This window comes from Giraffa tippelskirchi, chromosome 9 (genome assembly GCF_054371585.1).
Source record: "Giraffa tippelskirchi isolate mGirTip1 chromosome 9, T2T-mGirTip1v1.2.pri, whole genome shotgun sequence".
NCBI classification, from domain to species: Eukaryota; Metazoa; Chordata; class Mammalia; order Artiodactyla; family Giraffidae; genus Giraffa; species Giraffa tippelskirchi.
The window spans coordinates 51,983,807-52,002,218 of NC_137283.1; the positions used below are offsets into that span (position 1 = coordinate 51,983,807).

Genomic DNA, 18,412 nt, shown 5'->3' on the forward strand with positions numbered 1-18,412 from the left:
CCATTAAATCTACTACTGCGGGCAAGAATCCCTTAGAAGTGAAGTAGCGCTCATAGTCAATAAAAGAGTCCAAAATGCAGTACTTGAGTGCAATCTCAAAAATGACAGAATAATGTCTGTTCTTTTCCAAGGCAAACCATTCAATATCATGGTAATCCAAGTCTATGCCCCAACCACTAATGCCAAAGAAGCTGAAGTTGAATGGTTCTATGGACCTACAAGACCTTCTAGAATTAACACCCAAAAAAGATGTCCTTTTCATTATATGGCACTGGAATGCAAAAGTAGGAAGTCAAGACATACCTGGAGTAACAGGCAAGTTTGGCCTTGGAGTACAGAATGCAGCAGGGGAAAGGTTAACAGAGTTTTGCCAAGAGAACGCACTGGTCATAGCAAATACCTTCTTCCAACAACACAAGAGAAGACTACACATGGACATCACCAGATGGTAAATACCGAAATCAGACAGGTTATATTATATTCTTTGCAGCCGAAGATGGAGAAACTCTATACAGTCAGCAAAAGCAAGACCAAGAGCTGACTGTGGCTTAGATCATGAACTCCTTACTGCAAAATTAAGACTTAAACTGAAGAAAGTAGGGAAAACCACTAGGTCCTTCAGGTATGAACTAAATCAAATCTGTTACGATTATACAGTGGAAGTGACAAATAGATTCAACAGATTAGATCTGATAGACAGAGTACCTGAAGAACTATGGGTGAAGATTCATAACACTGTACAGGAGGCAGTGATCAAAACCATCCCCAAGAAAAAGAAATGCAAAAAGACAAAATGGTTTTCTGAGGAGGACTTACAAATAGCTGAGAAAAGAAGAGAAGTGAAAGGCAAAGGAGAAATGGAAAGATACACCCATTTGAATGCAGAATTCCAAAGAATAGCAAGGTGAGATAAGAAAGCCTTCCTAAGTGAACATTGCAAAGAAATAGAGGAAAACAATTGAATGGGAAAGACTGATATCTCTTCAAGAAATTTAGAGATACCAAGGGAATATTTCATGCAAAGATGGGCACAATAAAGGACAGAAATGGTATGGACATAACAGAAGCAGAAGATATTAAGAAGAGGTGGAAAGAATACACAGAAGAACTATACAAAAAAGATCTTAATAACCTGGATAACCATAAAAATGTGGTCACTAACCTAGAGCCAGAGGTCCTGGAGTGCAAAGTCAAGTGGTCCTTAGGAAGCATTACTATGAACAAAGCTAGTGGAGGTGATGGAATTCCAGCTGAGCTGTGAAAGGGCTGCACTCAATATGCCAGCAAATTTGGAAAACTCAGCAATGGCCACAGGACTGGAAAAGGTCAGTTTCATTCCAATCCCAAAGAAAGGCAATGCCAAAGAATGTTCAAACTACCACACAATTGCACTCATCTCACACTGTAGAAAAGTAATGCTCAAAATTCTCGAAGCCAGGCTTCGAGACATATGTGAACTGAGAACTTCCAGATGTTCCAGCTGGATTTAGAAAAGACAGAAGAACCAGAGATCAAATTGCCTGTTGGATCATAGGCTTCCCTGGTTGCTCAGATAGTAAAGAATCAGTCTGCAATGTCGGAGACCTGGGTTTGATACCTGGGTTGAGAAGATCCCCTGAAGGAGGGCATGGCAACACACTCCAGTTCTTGCCTGGAGAATCCCCATGGACAAAGGAGCCTGGCTGGCTGCAGTCCATGGGGTCGCAAAGAGTCAGACACAACTGAGAGACTAAGTATGCATGCATGCTGGATCACAGAAAAAGCAAGAGAATTCCACAAAAACATCTACTTCTGCTTCATTGATTACATTAAAGCCTTTGACTGTGTGGATCACAACAAATTGCAGAAAATTCTTCAAGAGATGGGAATACCAGACCACCTTACCTGCCTCCTAAGAAACCTGTATGAAGGTCAAAAAGCAACAGTCAGTACCAGACATGGAACAATGGACTGATTCAAAATTGGGAAAGGAGTACGTCAAGGTTGTATATTGTCACCCTGCTTATTTACCTTACGTGCAGAGTACATCATGCAAAATGCTGGGCTGGAAGAAGCACAAGCTAGAATCAAGATTGCCGGGAGAAATATCAATAACCTCAGATATGCAGATGACACCACCCTTATGGCAGAAAGTGAAGAGGAACTAAAAAGCCTCTTGATGAAAGTGAAAGAGGAGAGTGAAAAAGTTGGCTTAAAGCTCAACATTCAGAAAACTAAGATCATGGCATCCGGTCCCATCACTTCATGGGAAATAGATGGGGAAACAATGGAAACAGTGACAGACTTTATTTTTGGGGCTCCAAAATCACTGCGGATGGTGATTGCAGCCATGAAATTAAAAGACGCTTACTCCTTGGAAGGAAAGTTATGACCAACCTAGATAGCATATTAAAAAGCAGAGACATTATTTTGCCAACAAAAGCCCATCTAGTCAAGGCTATGGTTTTTCCAGGGGTCATGTATGGATGAGAGAGTTGGACTGTGAAGAAAGCTGAGCGCCAAAGAATTGATGCTTTTGAACTGTGATGTTGGAGAAGACTCTTGAGAGTCCCTTGGACTGCAAGGAGATCCAACCAGTCCATCCTAAAGGAGATCAGTCCTGGGTGTTCATTGGAAGGACTGATGTTGAAGCTGAAACTCCAATACTTTGGCCACCTCATGTGAAGAGTTGACTCATTGGTAAAGACCCTGATGCTGGGAAGGATTAGGGGCAGGAGGAGAAGGGGACGACAGAGGATGAGATGGCTGGATGGCATCACCGTCTCAATGGACATGAGTTTGGGTAAAATCCAGGAGTTGGTGATGGACAGGGAGGCCTGGTGTGCTGTGATTCATGGGGTCCCAAAGAGTCGGACACGACTGAGCGACTGAACTGAACTGACTGAAAAAATTCATGAATATTTAACCATGGGCTCTTGTGAGCCTGTATGGTGCAGCTCCAACACACCAGCATACAAGCCAGCCCCGCAGCACTGACCTGGACCGTAGACACTCAGCAACACACAGGACACTATCTGAACGACTGGCATGAGACAGGCTATTAAGGGCATTACAGATATGGTGACATAGCACCTCAGAACACATAAAAAATTTTGTCAGGGCCACAAATCTATGAATAAACCGAACAGGGACTCAAATCCAGGTCTCTAAACCTGCACTGTCCAGGATGGTAGCCATGAATCATAGGTGATTATTGAAAGCTTGACATGGGGCTGGTCCAAACTGAAATATTGCTGCAAGTGTAAAATAGCACTTTTGAAGACTTCATAAGAGGAAAAAAGACTGTAAGTTATCCCATTTATATATTTATATTGACTATATGTTGAAATGATAATTTTGGGTATGCTTGGTTAAATAAAATACATTTTTGAAATTGATTTTCTTTCTTCTCTAATGTAGTTCCTGGAAAATTTAAAGTTACAAATTTAGCTCACATTATATTTCTTAGTATGACTGCACTTTTGGTCTAGTACTCTCTGCACAAAGCACCAGGCGTTTCTCATATTCCTTGCATGTACTCAGTTGTGTCTGACTCTTTGAGACCCCATGGACTGTAGCCCATCATGCTCCCCTGTCCATGGAATTCTCCAGGCAAGAATACTGGAGGGGGTTGCCATTTCCTCCTCCCAGTGAATGTTCCCAACCCAGGGATCAAACCCCCGTCCCTTGTGTCTCCTGCACCGGCAAGCGGATTCTTTACCACTGCACCACCTGGGAAGCCTTCTCATACCCAGAGATCCCCAAATCCTTATAAGTTTCTCTGTAAGCACAAGTGTGCGTGCACACACACACACAAAAGTCCACTTACACAGGAGAACTCACAGTCTCTGTCCCCACCCCAACACTGACCACTTACCCCACAGAGCCACTCAAGGAAACAGGCTTGGGGCCACAAAGATACACAACCCCTGAGACCTGCCCACAGAGCAGCTGCCTGAGGACCTCACCCTCTCCCCTCTGCTGAACTTGAGGGAAACTGCTATTCTAGACCATCTGCTGGGGGTGTCTCCCACCCACTGATCAGCAGTGCTCTGTCTGGCAAAGTAGCGGGCAAGTGGCAGGGAGCACCTTTACCTGTAGGGTCTGTCTCTTTGAAAGGTTCTTCTGAGAGAAGAATGTTTGCCCCTGTGCTGAAATATCACCCCCTGTGAATTTGTGCAGCAGGGTGAGGCCTTGAGGATCAGCAGCAATGGCTGCCATATCCAACATGAAGGTGGCTTCTATTAGGACCCGGCTTTTCCCAAGCTGTTCTTCTTCTTGAAGCTTCTGGCTTGAATTTTCCCGATAGCTGGTGCCCATGACAGAGGTAACCATATTAGAAGCCCACTGCTGCCTGCTTCGCAGTGAATTTGCACACCTTTGTGTGCAAAGCAGGAAAGCAGGAAAATCAACACATTTTCTTTGAGGCTCCTCTCTACTTCACCCACCAGCACACTTGTTCAGCACGCTGCTGGCTGTGCTCTGGCCTCACCACACTCACTGCCTCACTAACTTTCAGGGCTATTTCCAAGTTCACAGTTGGTGAGCATCTCCAAAGTGTTTTATTCTTCTTCCCTTAAGCAGAAAAACAGAAGACCGTCTGGTTCAAGTGACATTAATCTGACACTCAGGTGGCGGTAATTATCCAAATACAGCCTTCAGATTCCATAAAAAGTCACTGTCACAGCCTCCACAGCGGCCCAGCAGGACCCGCCTTCCAGAGGTCTTGGCGGCCCCTGACATCCGTCACAACAACCAGCGAAGGTTTATAAAGGCGCCTCACGAAAAACAGGTAAGTTCTGGAGATGTAGCCTTCCTGCTCATAACTGCTTAATTAGACGGAATACTGCCTGCTGGATTCAAATCAGGTGAGCTTCTGTACACACAGCTGACAACATAACGCTCTGGGCTGAGGGTGGGAAGGGCAACGACAGAAGATTCTAGAATCTGTCTCACTACAGGATGAATTCTAGCTTAGGAGAAGGGAGGTGAGGCTCTTGTCCCTCACTGCCATCAACTGGTTTTGAGACCTGGACACATAGAGGTCCCTCTAGGCCTTAGTTTTGTCCTCAGTAAAACAAGATGGTGTTGAGTTGGCCTTCCTCAGAATCCTCAGTATCAGGGCTGCATGCAGCAGAAAATGGCAGTTAAAATTCGTTTGTCATTTGTTATCTCACACAAAAGGCAAAAGAGAATGCCCCTCAGGCAAGGGACAATCAGCAGCTCCATACCATTGGAGGTCCAGGTTCCTTCTCTACAAGGTAGCTGTGGCCCCTCTGGACGAACATCCCCACTCAGATCGTTCACAGGCGACAACGCCTGTTTCTCCTTGTGAAGAGAAGGAACTCTTTCCTAGAGGCTCCGCCCAGAGACGTCCCCTCACATCTCATTGGAGGAACTCGGTCATATGCCCACTCCTGAACCAATCATTGGTAAGGAGCTAGGATTAGCTAGGAACCAGTCTGGATTTAACTCTGAGTCACCTTCCTCTGAGTGATTGGAAGGGGAAGATGGCACTTGCAAAGTACAGAGGTTCTGTTCATAAGAGGGAGATGGGGATTAGATCCGAAATGGGCAACCTGTAGTGTCTGCCATAGATACCACTTACATTTAAACGGCAAACAGAACAGATCCTGTCCCCTTCCCATCTGACCGCCTTCCTCCATTTCTCCCTTCTTCCTTTTTATCCTTTTAATCTCTATTCCAGTTATAACTGGAGGGAATATAAACCAAATCAAACTGGCTTAAGACTTAAAAAAAAAATTACTGGCTTATGTAACTGAAAAGTTGAAGAGGAGATTGGCCCAGCTTGATTCAAGGATTTGAGTGGTATCATCAAGGAGGGCTAGACTTTTCCATCTCTTCATTGTCAGCTCTGTGCCAGCTTATTTCTCAGGCTAACTCTCTCTATGTATTAGCTAATGTGGCCTTTGGCGACTCAAAACTTCCACAATCCCCAACTCAAGGCTCTGGAAAGACAATGTTACAGTTAATAGGAACCATCTATCCAGTTAAATAGATATTGCTGAATTATAAAATCACTCTTGAAGGTTAGTGACAAACAACTGTTTCTTATGCTTATGGAGTCTAGGGACCAGGGATTCAGGTAGGGCATGGCAGGATTGGCTGTTCTCTGTTCCAAAGTGTTTGGGGTCTCAGCTGGTATCTTAGTCTGCTTGGATTGCCATAACAAAATATCATGGATTGGGTGACTTAAACAACAGAAATTTCTTTTCCCACGGTCTGGACGCTGCAAGTCTAAACTCAAGGTACCAGCACAGTCATGTTCTGGTTCAGGTTTCTCCCTGGATTGCAGACAACTGCCTTACTGCTATGTACTCACAGGTCTCTTAGTGAGTGCTTGTGACAGCACTCTGGGGTCCCGTCTTGTAAGGGCACTAATCCCATCATGAGGCCACCATCTCCATGACCTCATCTGACCCTAATAACCTCCCAAAGGTACCATCTCCAAATACCATCATGTTAGGGATTCACATATATTCACGTATATAAAGAAAGCTGAGCGCCGAAGAATTGATGCTTTTAAAGTGTGGTGTTAGAGAAGACTCTTGAGAGTCCCTTGGACTGCAAGGAGATCAAAGCAGTCAATCCTGAAGGAATTCAGTCCTGAATATTCATTGGAAGGACTGATGGTAAAGCTGAAGCTCCAATACTTCGGCCACCTGTTGTGAAGGACTGACTCATTTGAAAAGACCCTGATGCTGGGGAAGATTGAAGGCGGGAGGAGAAGGGCATGACAGAGGATGAGATGGCTGGATGGCATCACCAACTCGATGGATATGAGTTTGAGCAAGCTCTGGGAGTTGGTGATGAAAAGGGAAGCCTGACATGCTGCAGTCCATGGGGTCATAAAGAGTTGGACACGACTGAGCAACTGAACTAAACTGAGGGACTCACATATGAATCTGGAGGTACAACATACAGTCCATAATAGCCAGTGAGGCTCAAGTGACTAGAGTTTGGTTTCATCTAAGTGCTTTTTCATTCCATGTCTGGCACAAGGGGTGTGGTGACTCAAATGACTAAGGACTCATATTCCCTCCCCTCCTCTCCTCTCTTCTCTGGTCTGGCAGCTCAAGGCTCTACGAGCAAGCGTTTCAACAAACAAGACAGAAACCACATGATCTTTTAAGCTGAACCCTTAAATGTCAGCTGGTATTACTTACATCATATTCCGTGCTCAAAGCAGTTACAATCTTGCCCAAATTCAAGGAGAAAGTCATGGGCTACAATTTAAAGGCTGAAAATATCAAAGAATTTGTGGTCATGATTTAAAACAACCACAAGGGGTCCCTCTCTCTCCCAGAGTCTGCAGGAGAGGACACTGGTCTTGCTGGTGTCCTAGGATCACCTCTGGACCAATTACCATCAGCACATGGGTGTGGTGTCTGTCCTAAGTGGCCAGTCCTGGGTATAAGCTCCAACTTGTGTCATCTGATGGATGTGTGACCTCGAAAAGAAAAGGCTGCGCCGAGGAGCACATGTAGGCCAGTGGGAATGTTTGAGTTCATGGCTATGGTCTACTATCCTTAAAATGATAAATGTACAGATTCTTTCCCACCATTTCACCTAAGTAGAAATCGAGAAAGAAGGATAGCTAAAGGTAAATAACATGAAAATTGTGCCCAAGCAGATCCCTGGTAAGGCCCTGGTTCCACTTTTGCTACCCTTCCCTGCCTTTCTGCTCATCTGCACCTGAGCTGGCCTTCAAGGTACAACTTCAGCTCATTCTCCCTCCTGACACCAGCCCTGATCACCCCAGACTATGGCAGTTTCCTCCTTCCCTGAGCAAATGCGCTGCACGCCATCGTCCATGTCTGATCTCTGCACTTGTCTTCTCCCTCCCATCTTCCCCAGAGCCCACATGCAAACTTGGCATCTCCACCCCCAGGAAGGATTCGCCCCTCAAGCAGGAGGAGTTTAGGGAATTCCAGGGATTCTGTATTGCCCATTACTCTGGTTGCCACTTCAGTTCTGATGACTAGGTTCCTAACTTGTGCCCCACAACAGCCAATATTTCCAAGCTCTGTCTACATGCTTTACATGTGTATTCTCATTTCATAGTAAAAACAGTTCTAACATTTCCTTCCCATTTTACAGAGGCAGTGGGAGCACAGAGAAGGTTAGTAACCTGCCCCCTTTCAAAGGAGAGAACATAGATCTACCTCTTCATGTGGAAGTGGCAAACTCTTGGAAGACCGTGTTGCATCGACTTTTAGAAAATACACTCTACCACACCATGCTCTCCTTCTTAAAAATTACCTTTTACTTTCAAATAATTGTGAAGATTTGCAAAGATGGTACTGAAAATTCCTGTGTGCTCTTCCCCCAGGTCCTTCTATTATTAAATTAACATCTTACGTAACTGTCAGTTATTTATCATGGCACATATGATCACTAGGTCTCCATGACATTCTCTGATCTGGGCAGCTTCTCTCTCTTTCCTTATCTTTCACAACCAAATTACTTTGCAAGAGGACTTGGTCAGGCATACAAACTCTCTCTCTTTTTTAAGTCTTTATTGAATTTGTTACAATATTTCTCTGCTTTATGTTTTAGTTTTCTGGTTGGGAGGCATGTGGGATCGTAGCTCCCCTGCCAGAAATCAAACCCATACCCCCCACATTGGAAGGTGAAGTCTTAACCACCGGACCACCAGGGAAATCCCATACTCTCATTTTGATAAACACACAAATCTCACATCCTGCTTTAAGGATGTATGAAATTTTAAAAGTAAATAAAATCCCATGACCACAAAGTCACTATCATATTGCATGTTTTCCCTATTGCACATGACCATATAGAGACTGTGATTTGGTCACCCCGGAGATCTGGACCCTCTGTTTTAGATGGAAAACTACGAAGTGCCTAATCTGAGCCTCACTTTGTACATTTTGATAATAAAGGGGTGGGAGTGGGGTGGGCCAGAGGATCTCCTAGCTCTGCCTCAGCCCTAAAATTGATCCTAGAAAATCAGTTTTATGATCTTAAAATAGATTTTTCCCACCCTTAATCTTTAGTCAAGTTTCTACACTGATTTTAAGGTAACTAAACAATAGTAACTGAGTTCATTTTAAAGCCTGAGACCTAAATTGTCTGTCTCTGGACATTCTTCTCACTCTCCCTTTTCCCCACCAGACTCACGGCTTGGAGGGTGGGGTGAACCTCAGGGGTCATCATGCCGCAGCACTCGGCAGGGTGGCCAGCCTCGGGCAGCACTCAGGACGTGTGATGGTGAATGAACCCACTTGCAGATGGATGGCCCCATTTGCCTCCTTGTTGCTCTGTCTCTAATTTCACTAACATAAAAAAAACATTTAATCAATTTTATTTAATTTTTGGTTGCGCTAAGTCTTCATTGCTGTGTGCCTGTTTTCTGCAGCTGCAGTCAGCAGGGGCTATCTTTGTTGCATTGTACAGGCTTCTCATTGTGGCGGCTTCTCTTGTTGGGGGACATGGGCTCTAGGGCACATATACTCAGTAATTGTGGCACACAGGCTTAGTTACTCCGCAGCATGTGGAATCTTCCTGGACCAGGGATCGAACCTGTGTTACTGCACTGGTAAGGCGGATTCTTTAACGCTGAGCCGCCTAGGAAACTCCTCCATCTACTTTAGAGCAAGATAGTTAGGACCAGCATTTGGAGGTGAGGCTTGGAGGCTCACTGCAGCTCAAGCTTTGATTCCAGTGGCTCACCCCACCCTGCCCTCCCTGAAACTGAAGGATGCCATTTAGAAGTCACTGGACAGCAAGAGACCACTCAATTATTCTGGAAACCTTCCTTCAATTCTGCATCCCCTGACCAAATCACCCATCAACCACACCCTGAAACTGCTGACCCTCCCTTGGCTGCTGGGCAATTGGGGACACCACACTTCTGAATTCTCCATCCTAGAGGAACAGGCGTTTCTTGTCTCTCTCTTTTAAAGAGAGAAAACCCATTTCCTTTCAAATGGGATCCAACAGTTTAAGAACAAAAATCTATTGAACATTTTTTTCCCCTTTGGTCTCTTGGTAAGATAGATTTGGGTTTTGATTCTGTCAAAATGAGAAATTTGCCTTGTTCTATAAGATCAGAGATTGGAAGGGCTTCTCTTTTCTTTTCCTTTCTTTCATTTCTTTTAAGCCCTCAAAGGCAAGGGCTGACAAGGAAGCCGCATCTGACTCAGGACTCCCCAGCACACACCTCGGTACAGCCAGCCAAGCTCCATCGCTCAGGAGCCCATCCCAAGCACTGAGTTTTGGCAGCACATCATACACAGCAAACGCGAGGCTGTGCCACGCACATCCTCATCCATGATGGGGCACCTGTCAGATAAGAGGATGCCCCCTCTTGATGAAGCACTGCCGCTCCAAAGGCCTGCCTTGTTTAATGAGAGGAACCAGTGGAAATCCTGCCTCTACACTCACTGCCTTGTGACCAGGAGCAGGTCACTGGGCCTCTCAGACCTGAGTCTCAGCTGGAAAATATGGAGCTTAGACAGATGGGTCTTTTGTGACATAGTGGTCCTTGTCCCACTGATGCTGATACAGCAAAATGGCTGCTGTACTCATGGTCCCATATTAACCCAATTCAATTCATTCTGTAATAAAACATAAAGTATTTCTCCCCAAGTTTAAGTAACATGCAGTTTCTCTTTATCCTGGTTTTGTTGTTAGATTTTTTTTTTTTTTTTTGGTGGCAGTAGCTATAAAAATGACACTGCGGTTTAAATAGAGTGAATGAGGAAAGAGAGTCTTAGAGGCAGGGCAGGAGTGAAAGATATCATTTTCAAACACAGCAAAGGTGACTGATGGGTGAGTTGTTTGCTTGCTGGTGTCTTTCCCTTTCTCTACTGCCGGGTTCTCTTTTGAGGAACCCTATTTTGCCCTCTGGAGATACTCTGCAGGGACAATCAGTCAAGCTTCCCTGCCTACTGAGACGAGGATCCAGCAAGTGTCCCAGGCAAGGCTGGTTAACTCTGTTTCCCAGGAAGGTGGAGAGGGAACCCAGTGCCAAGCCCAGGGGCCAGTGGAAAGGGCTCCCCTCAGGGCCTGGTTGCCCGAAGAGCGTCTCCATCCCTCCCTGCCATCTAGATGCTCCTGTCTTCCCGAGACCCAGATGTTCAGCTTTGTCTTCAACTTGGTGTCACCCGTGTCCTTCCACTGAATCCCAACTTTCACTTAAGTTAGTCAGAATCAGAATCTGTTGCTTGCAACCAAGAATTCTAAATCTAATGGATATTTGATTTCTCCTCTCCTCCTTTCAGCATTTCCTAAAAGCACAAAGAAAGAAGAAAAGAAGGAAGCAACAAAGGATGGAAGGGAGATATCAATGTTTTTAAAATGCGTTTTAGTCACAGAGCCTTTTTTCTCTAATTAAATCTACTGTGGGGACTTCCCTGGCTAAGACTCCATGCTCCCAGTGCAGGAGGCCTGGGTTCGATCCCTGGCTGGGAACTAGGATGCCACAGCTAAGAGTTCACATGCTGTAATGATGATTGAAGACCGTGGGTGCCACAACTAAAACCTGATACAGCCAAGTAAATATTAAAAAATCTAATGTGGACCACCCAAGACAGATGATAGCAGAGTTCCTTGTCCTCCTCCAATTTGTTCTGTCTCAGCCTCCCCAGATCCGCTCCCTCAGAATCTAGAAATCTCAGCCACAATTTCCTCTGTTAACTTCTCTGTGAGAAGTTAAGGTTCCTTGGGGATAGGGGGGCAAGGAGAGTGGGGGAGTAACAGGAGCATTCATGGAACACTGCCCGTGCTCTGGGCACAGCTGGGAGCTTCATCCATGCTGTTCTAGTTAATACGACAAGCCTGTAAGGTGGGTTCTGCTGTCATCACTTTGCAGAGGAGGAAACTCAGTGATCCAGCAACTGGCTGGAAGGCACACAGATGTAAGTGACAGAGCTGAGGTGTGAACCCAGGCCTCTTGTGACCTAACAGAGGGAGGTGGCCTCCCACTCAGCAGTGTTATGGGAGTATAGAGTATGCCTCTTCCACTCCCCACATGTCCACACCCTCGGCAACTCCTGCCCCCAGATCCTCACCCAAATCCTTCTATCAATGGAAGTAGTTGAATAAAATAAAATAAAACTCAATAAAGTGTTGAACACAAGAACAATGATTATATGGAAGGAGTACAGTTTAAAGGTTAAGATACAGGGTCTGGATCAGATGGCCAGTTGGGTAAATCCCAACTTTGCTGCTTGCCAGCTGTGTGACGTCGAGCAAGTCACAGGACCTCTCTGTGCCTCATTTTCCTCACCTGGAAAATAGGAGATGATAATATTTCCTATCATGATAGGCAGGATAATGGCCTCAAAGATGTCTACATCCTAATTCCCTAATCCCTGAACCTGTGAATATGTTACATCATATAAGGAAGGAGAAGTAAGGCTGCTGATCAGCTGGACTTAACAGAGATTATTCTGGATGACCTGGGTGAGGCCAGCATCATCACAAGGGTCCTTATGTGGGGAAGAGGGAGGCAAGAGAATCAGTGTCACAGGAATGAGATGTGAGAAAGACTTGATCAACATTGCTAGCTTTGAAGATGCAAGGGGACCAGGACCAAGGAGTGTAGGCAGCTTCCAGAAGCTGGAAAAGGCAAGAGAATGACTTCTCCTGAGAGCATCCAGCAAGGAATGCGGTTCTGGGCACATCTTGATTAGGCCCAGTGTGACCCATCTCAGGCTTCTGACCTACGGAACTATAAGAAGATAAATGTGTTAAGACAGTAAATTTATGCTAATTTGTTACAGCAGCAAGAGAGAACTAATACACGCCACTGAGAGGGTTGGGAGGGTTATTGGCAATGCTGCTGGACGTGTAGGAATGCAGGGAAGCTGTGTTTCCTCGTTGGCTGGTGTGCAGAGCTGGGAGCTGTTGAGAGTGGTGCTGAGCTGTGCCCTGTTTCTTCTTCTTTCTAAAATATTTATTTATTTGGCCGCACCAGGTCTTAGTTGCAGCCTGCGGGATTTTTTAGTTGAGGTATGTGAATTCTTAGTCGTGGCATGTGAAATCTAGTTCCCTGACCAGGGATCGAACCCAGGCCCCCTGCATTGGGAGCACAGAGTCTTAGCCACTGAGCCACCAGGGAAGTCCCCAATGTGCCCTATTTCTTCTGATCATCCCTGTCCATTCATCCATCGCTGTACCTTCACACCTTAATCAAGCTGGAATGTTTCTTTATACTGACACAGCTGATGACTCCCTTCATCATGCTGAATTCCAAACTGCCCTTGAAGTAGCTTGTGCGATGTGAGCCTTCTGATTAGCATCTTTCTGAGCTCCAAAGTGAAGTAATCAGAGTAGAGGACAGACCTTACTCTGTGCCCTGGGATGGAGGCGAGGGCAGGGGATCTCTCCACTGCAATTTTCTAATAAGACTTGAAGAGCTTTTAAAGAGCTGGCTCATCTCACTCTGCAGGCCTGTGGTCATCCTTCCCGCTTCCCCTCCCTTTTGAAACACAAGTTCTCAGACTTACCCTTCCAGGTTCCGAATGCGGCTGCCTTTAATCCTTCCTTCATCCTGGTCTCTCCTCTTCTGAGACTGTACTTTGTTCTGGAGATTAGGAAAGTGATTATCACCCAGCTGTCAGTCACAGCCAGCCAGTCCTTGAAATCTAGATTGGCTTGACTCAAACTTCCCCAATGCATGACCTCTGGAGCCCAAAGCCCCCTCAAAGATTTCTGAGGGTTCTCAAGCAGCATCTGACTCTCCTGTGGCCTTGTCTTACCAGCAGATTTATAAGAAAGCTAATGAAGCTTAAATTCCGGGGCTGCTCCTTGTGGGAGCCACTAGCAAAGTGTTCACGTGGTCATATGCTTTGGTAAAATTTGCAAAAGTTTGATATTTTTATTTTATTTTTCTTTAAGGGCATCTCACCAAACTGTATGAGCTTCAGATTCCATGAAATGTGGATAGGCTCCTGCACCTAGCCAAGGTATTCCTGGGTGTGGTAGACCTCTCTACCATGTGTGTGTGTGTGTGTGTGTGTGTGTGTGTGTGTGTGTGTGTGTTTGGGAGTGATGTTGGTGGGGATGGGAAGAAAGAGGTTACAACTAGCCACTAGGCGTCCTCATTCTTAGATGTTTCCTTGGGCCACCAGCAAAGCCCATCTACTTCTACTACTTTTACCCCAAAGGACCCATCCTCTAGATAGCTCTGCCTCATTTCTTTTTCCTTCTTCCTCTCAGGAGCACAGTAAATTTCATTTACTGTCTCATCTTTAACCATTACTTTTGACTTTTCACCTTGTAACTTCCCTGCTCTGCCCCAAATGTTGATCTTGCTATTTTCCCAGGCTGGCTCTCCTAAGAGGACTTAGAAAACCTGCGGTTAAGAGAGTATATTTTTTTACACCACAACATGGTTATCACAGAAAAGTACTGGGCTTTTCTCTTCTAGGGCTTGGGGTGAGCATACCCAAGGGCTTGGGGGATAGCACAGTCATGGAGGGGTAGAGGGGAAGGTGCAAGCAGAGGTAATTGGGGAAAGCGGGGTTGGCCAAGAGCTTTAGTTTTTTTTAAAAGATTGGGATGAAATGCTGGTCCTAGACCTTTTTTTCCACACCCTTTGGAAAGCTTCAGGACTTACAGCTGGCTGAATAACATTAAGGTAAAGGGACCGTTCCTTCCTTTGTGCCTTGCTGGACCCTAACAGCTGCTCGTGGTGGCTCGTTTAATATTTTATTGTATGTTTCTGTCTATGGATTTGTCTCTGCCTTCATGATTCTAAATCCTTGATCCAGGAAAATATGTTAGTCTTTCTGCTTCTCCTCACTTTGCATAGGACCTGGCATATTTCTTGAAATTTTCTTACTTGTGAAATAGTGATGATATTAGCAGTTATCCCATCGAGTAATCATATAGATTGAATTAGTATATCATCTAAAGTTCTTAGCATAAAGTTTGTCACAGTGTAAATACTCAAAAGGTATCGCTTGTTAATATTATTGGATGAATGAATGAATGAGGTACTTTGGTTTAATTCATCAGCACAAGCTTTTATATAGGCTTGAAATTTCTTTTACATCTTTTTTCTTGCTATATAGAACTAGAAGAAATGGCATGGTAAAAGAAAAGGAAGGTAATAAAATGGAGATCACAACTGTTTAATTATACCTGTTAACAGAAATACAATTTTTTCCTCTTAAATTTCCGGGGGGATGACCGTAGTTGAGTGCCGCGCCACCTATCGGCCGGAGGAATGCATGCATGCATTATCAGTGAAGGTTGCCTTCTTTTTTTCTTAAGAATTACAGACCGCCTTCCACGTCTGCAGACTCAACCAATCGGAGGGAGAAAATATTTTTTATTTTGTTTTGTTTAAATTTTGGCCACACAGCATGCAGGGTCCTAGTTCCCCGACCAGGAATTGAACCTATGACCCCTGCAGTGGAAGCAGGGAGTCCCAACCACTCAAGCGCCAAGGAAGTTCCCTAGAATATTTATTTTTTAAAAAAGATTCCAGAAAGTTCCAAAAAACATAACTTGAATTTAATGTTCAGTGGCAACTATTTACACGGCATTCATATTTGATTTATATCTGTTTACATAGCATTTACATTGAATTAGGCATTATAAGTGATCTAGAGATGATCTCTAAGGAGATCAAACCAGTCAACCTTAAAGGAAATCAACCCTGAATATTCACTGGAAGGGCTGATGCTGAAGCTGAAGCTCCAATACTTTGGCCACCTAATGGGAAGAGCCAACTCACTGGAAAAGATCTGATGCTGGGAAAGACTGCGGGCAGGAGGAGAAGGGAGTGACAGAGGATGAGATGGTTGGATGGCATCACCGACTCGATGGACATGAGTTTGAGCAAACTCCAGGAGATGATGAAAGACCGGGAAGCCTGGCGTGCTACAGACAATGGGGTCACAAAAAGTGAGACGCGACTTAGCAACTGAACAACAACACAGACCTTACAGACATGAATAACAGGACACTAAACGATTGAAATCATCCAATCCACCTCTTCAAAGGAATATTTTTCTGCAGTATGAAGAGCATCTTGTGTCTCATTCCACCCTCCAATCAGAGAAGAAAGGGGGATAAAGGGCAAAAAAAGAAACACCATGAGGCAGCCACAGAGAGAAGGTGAAGGAGACAGGGAACTAAACAAGTACATCTCAGTGAAGTGTGGAGGCCCCCCGCAGATCTGTGCTCCCGTCTTCCCCTCTGGGGATAGATGGGGCAAATTCAGAGCTCCCTAACACAGCCTTGGTCCCACGGAGCAACTAGAAAGGACTGACAGGAATTGTCGACCAACTTGCTTGAGTGTTGGGAGGGAAAAATTGTTTGAAGGGCACTTTTCAGATACAGATCACCTCCAAAATGCAGCACTGGAGTGAGCGCGTGTTATCAGAAAAGCCACCTACACGGCACAAGAAAATAAAGAGATTTCCAGGCTGACGATTTTAGATACGAATTGATCTTTGACTTTATAAGCAGTTGCAAATTCTGCTCAAATCAAAAGGCCAGCTGATTGCCTGTGAAAACCTAGATTTTAGTTGGAGAAAAAGGAATTTTAAAAAGTCTTAATTAAAAAAAAAATTTCACATTAAGAAGGCAACGTATTTAGTCCTAGTTTACAATGAATTCCTTTTGGTTCCAAAGCACCCTAATTATCTAGAATGTATGAGGACTTTTAAGACCCATCTACACCATCCCAGTTATCAAGACATGTCTGCCCTGAAAAGGGTTACATAGAAGTAGTCAGTCTGCTAGTATAGACTCTGCCTGGAAAATGACTTATGGTTCCATTGTATCAAAATTATATTGGCTACTTTTGAAAAGTACCGCATCACATACCTCAACACTAGAGCTAGAAATGCCTTCCTGTGTCTTAGGTCTGGGCTTCCCCGGTAGCTCAGCTGGTAAAGAATCTGCCTGCAATGTGGGAGACCTGGGTTCAATTCCTGGGTTGGTAAGATCCCCTGCAGAAGGAATAGGTTACCTACTCCAGTATTCTTGGGCTTCCCTCGTGGCTCAGATGGTAAAGAATCCACCTGCAATGCGGGAGACTTGGGGTCTTAGGTCTCTGCCTTATTCCTCTGCCTCCTGGAAGCTCTCTGACATCTAAAGCCAGTGACTGTTTAAGTCTGTTCTGGAAGGCCCCCAGGAGTCAGGATTTCACAGCCTCTGGTTTTTAGTACCCAATCACTATTCCAACCATGATGTTCTTTCCAGAGAACTTGACTTTCTCCAGCTGCACCTTAAGCACAGGTCCAGGGAAAGCACTAGTGAACAATTAACGTGGTGTTTAAGCACATACTTCCCCCGAGGTTGAGGCATCTCTGGTGTGCTTGTGATTCTCTCTCTGCCTCTCACTTCTTCTGTTCTCCCGCCTGCCCTATGTACCCCAAGACTGGTCCTGAGGACAGCAGCACCAGGGGTTCCCTTGCCTTCTGGGTTCTGGGTGCAGTGGCCGATGTGAGGCGCTGGCAGAGACTCGCACTGGGAAGGAGAGACAGGAGAGGCCCTTCCTACTGGCCCTGCTCTGGCCCTGGCAGTGGCCCCTTTGTAGCCCCTTCTTCACCTTTCCCTTCGTCAGCTCCTCTTCCTCCTTTTCAGGTCCAAGGGTAACATCAGCCCCCACATGAGCACTTTGTAAATGGTTTTCATATAAAGTTAACTTTATCATCATCCAGCCCCTTTCTTTTCCTCTAAACACCTACATCCAAGATATTAGGAAATCCCATCAGCTTGTCTTTGAAAATGTACCTAGGATCCAGCCTTTTCCTGCATCCACCTTTGCCCCTGCCCCCCAAGTCTGTTCGACACTCAACAGCCAGAGTAATTCTTTAACATGGAAGTGCAAAAACAAATCGAGACCCTCCAAAGACCCCTCGACTGACCTGGGTCCAGCCCAGAGCCCCGGAAGGTCGTGTGCAGAGTCCTGTGATTGGCCCCCTGCCTGGACCTTGGCGCCTGACTCTCTACCGGGTCCCCTCCCACGGTCCGTGCATCCGCCTGCCTGCGGGCCTGGCTTGCCACGCAAGATCCCTCCCCAGGGCCTTTGCTCTTCTTGATGCTGTCCGGAGCCCCCGCTGGGCTTCCTCCACTCATCCAGATTTCTTTACTTTCTCCATAGCAGCTCCCTCCCACCCTAGGCTGCACTCTCTGCCTGTTCCTGGTTCTGTCCACTGGCATGTTAGTCACTACTGTGTTCCCAAGCAATGCCTAGCACATAGTGGATACTCAGCAAATGTGAAAGAATGAATGGATTCGGTCTTCTTCCCGCTGCTTTGGCATAGTTCTCTTTGTCCAGAATCAGGACCTGGTGGGTGCATTTGGATCACTACCTGTGTGGTAGAAGTGTGAGTACAGGGCTCACGTGAGCTCCCAATGAAAGTGGGGGACAGTGGTAGTGAAGGCCCAAAGGATAGTTCAAATTTTAAACATTTTTTAT

At 45.4% G+C, this 18,412-nt stretch overlaps 1 protein-coding gene and 1 long non-coding RNA gene across 17 annotated transcripts in view; one reads left to right on the forward strand and one right to left on the reverse strand.

Moving 5' to 3' along the window:
• LARS2 (leucyl-tRNA synthetase 2, mitochondrial) overlaps positions 1 to 18,412 on the reverse strand; it is a 259,716-nt gene that overhangs the window by 167,780 nt on the left and 73,524 nt on the right. For 7 of the 16 annotated variants that reach the window (XR_014064288.1, XM_081526041.1, XM_081526037.1 and 4 more), the window contains 2 exons: positions 13,479 to 13,555; positions 9,145 to 9,299 (listed from right to left, as the gene is read on the reverse strand). The gene's annotated coding sequence lies outside the window, so the exon portion shown is untranslated. Of the gene's footprint in view, positions 1 to 4,074; positions 5,690 to 9,144; positions 9,300 to 13,478; positions 13,556 to 18,412 lie in introns of those variants that run through there. The other 9 variants (XR_014064286.1, XR_014064287.1, XM_081526032.1 and 6 more) reach the window with 2 other exon arrangements.
• LOC145520183 (uncharacterized) lies at positions 4,934 to 8,365 on the forward strand. The gene is made up of 2 exons (XR_014064289.1): positions 4,934 to 6,029; positions 8,101 to 8,365. It is a non-coding gene; the product is annotated as an uncharacterized LOC145520183 (long non-coding RNA).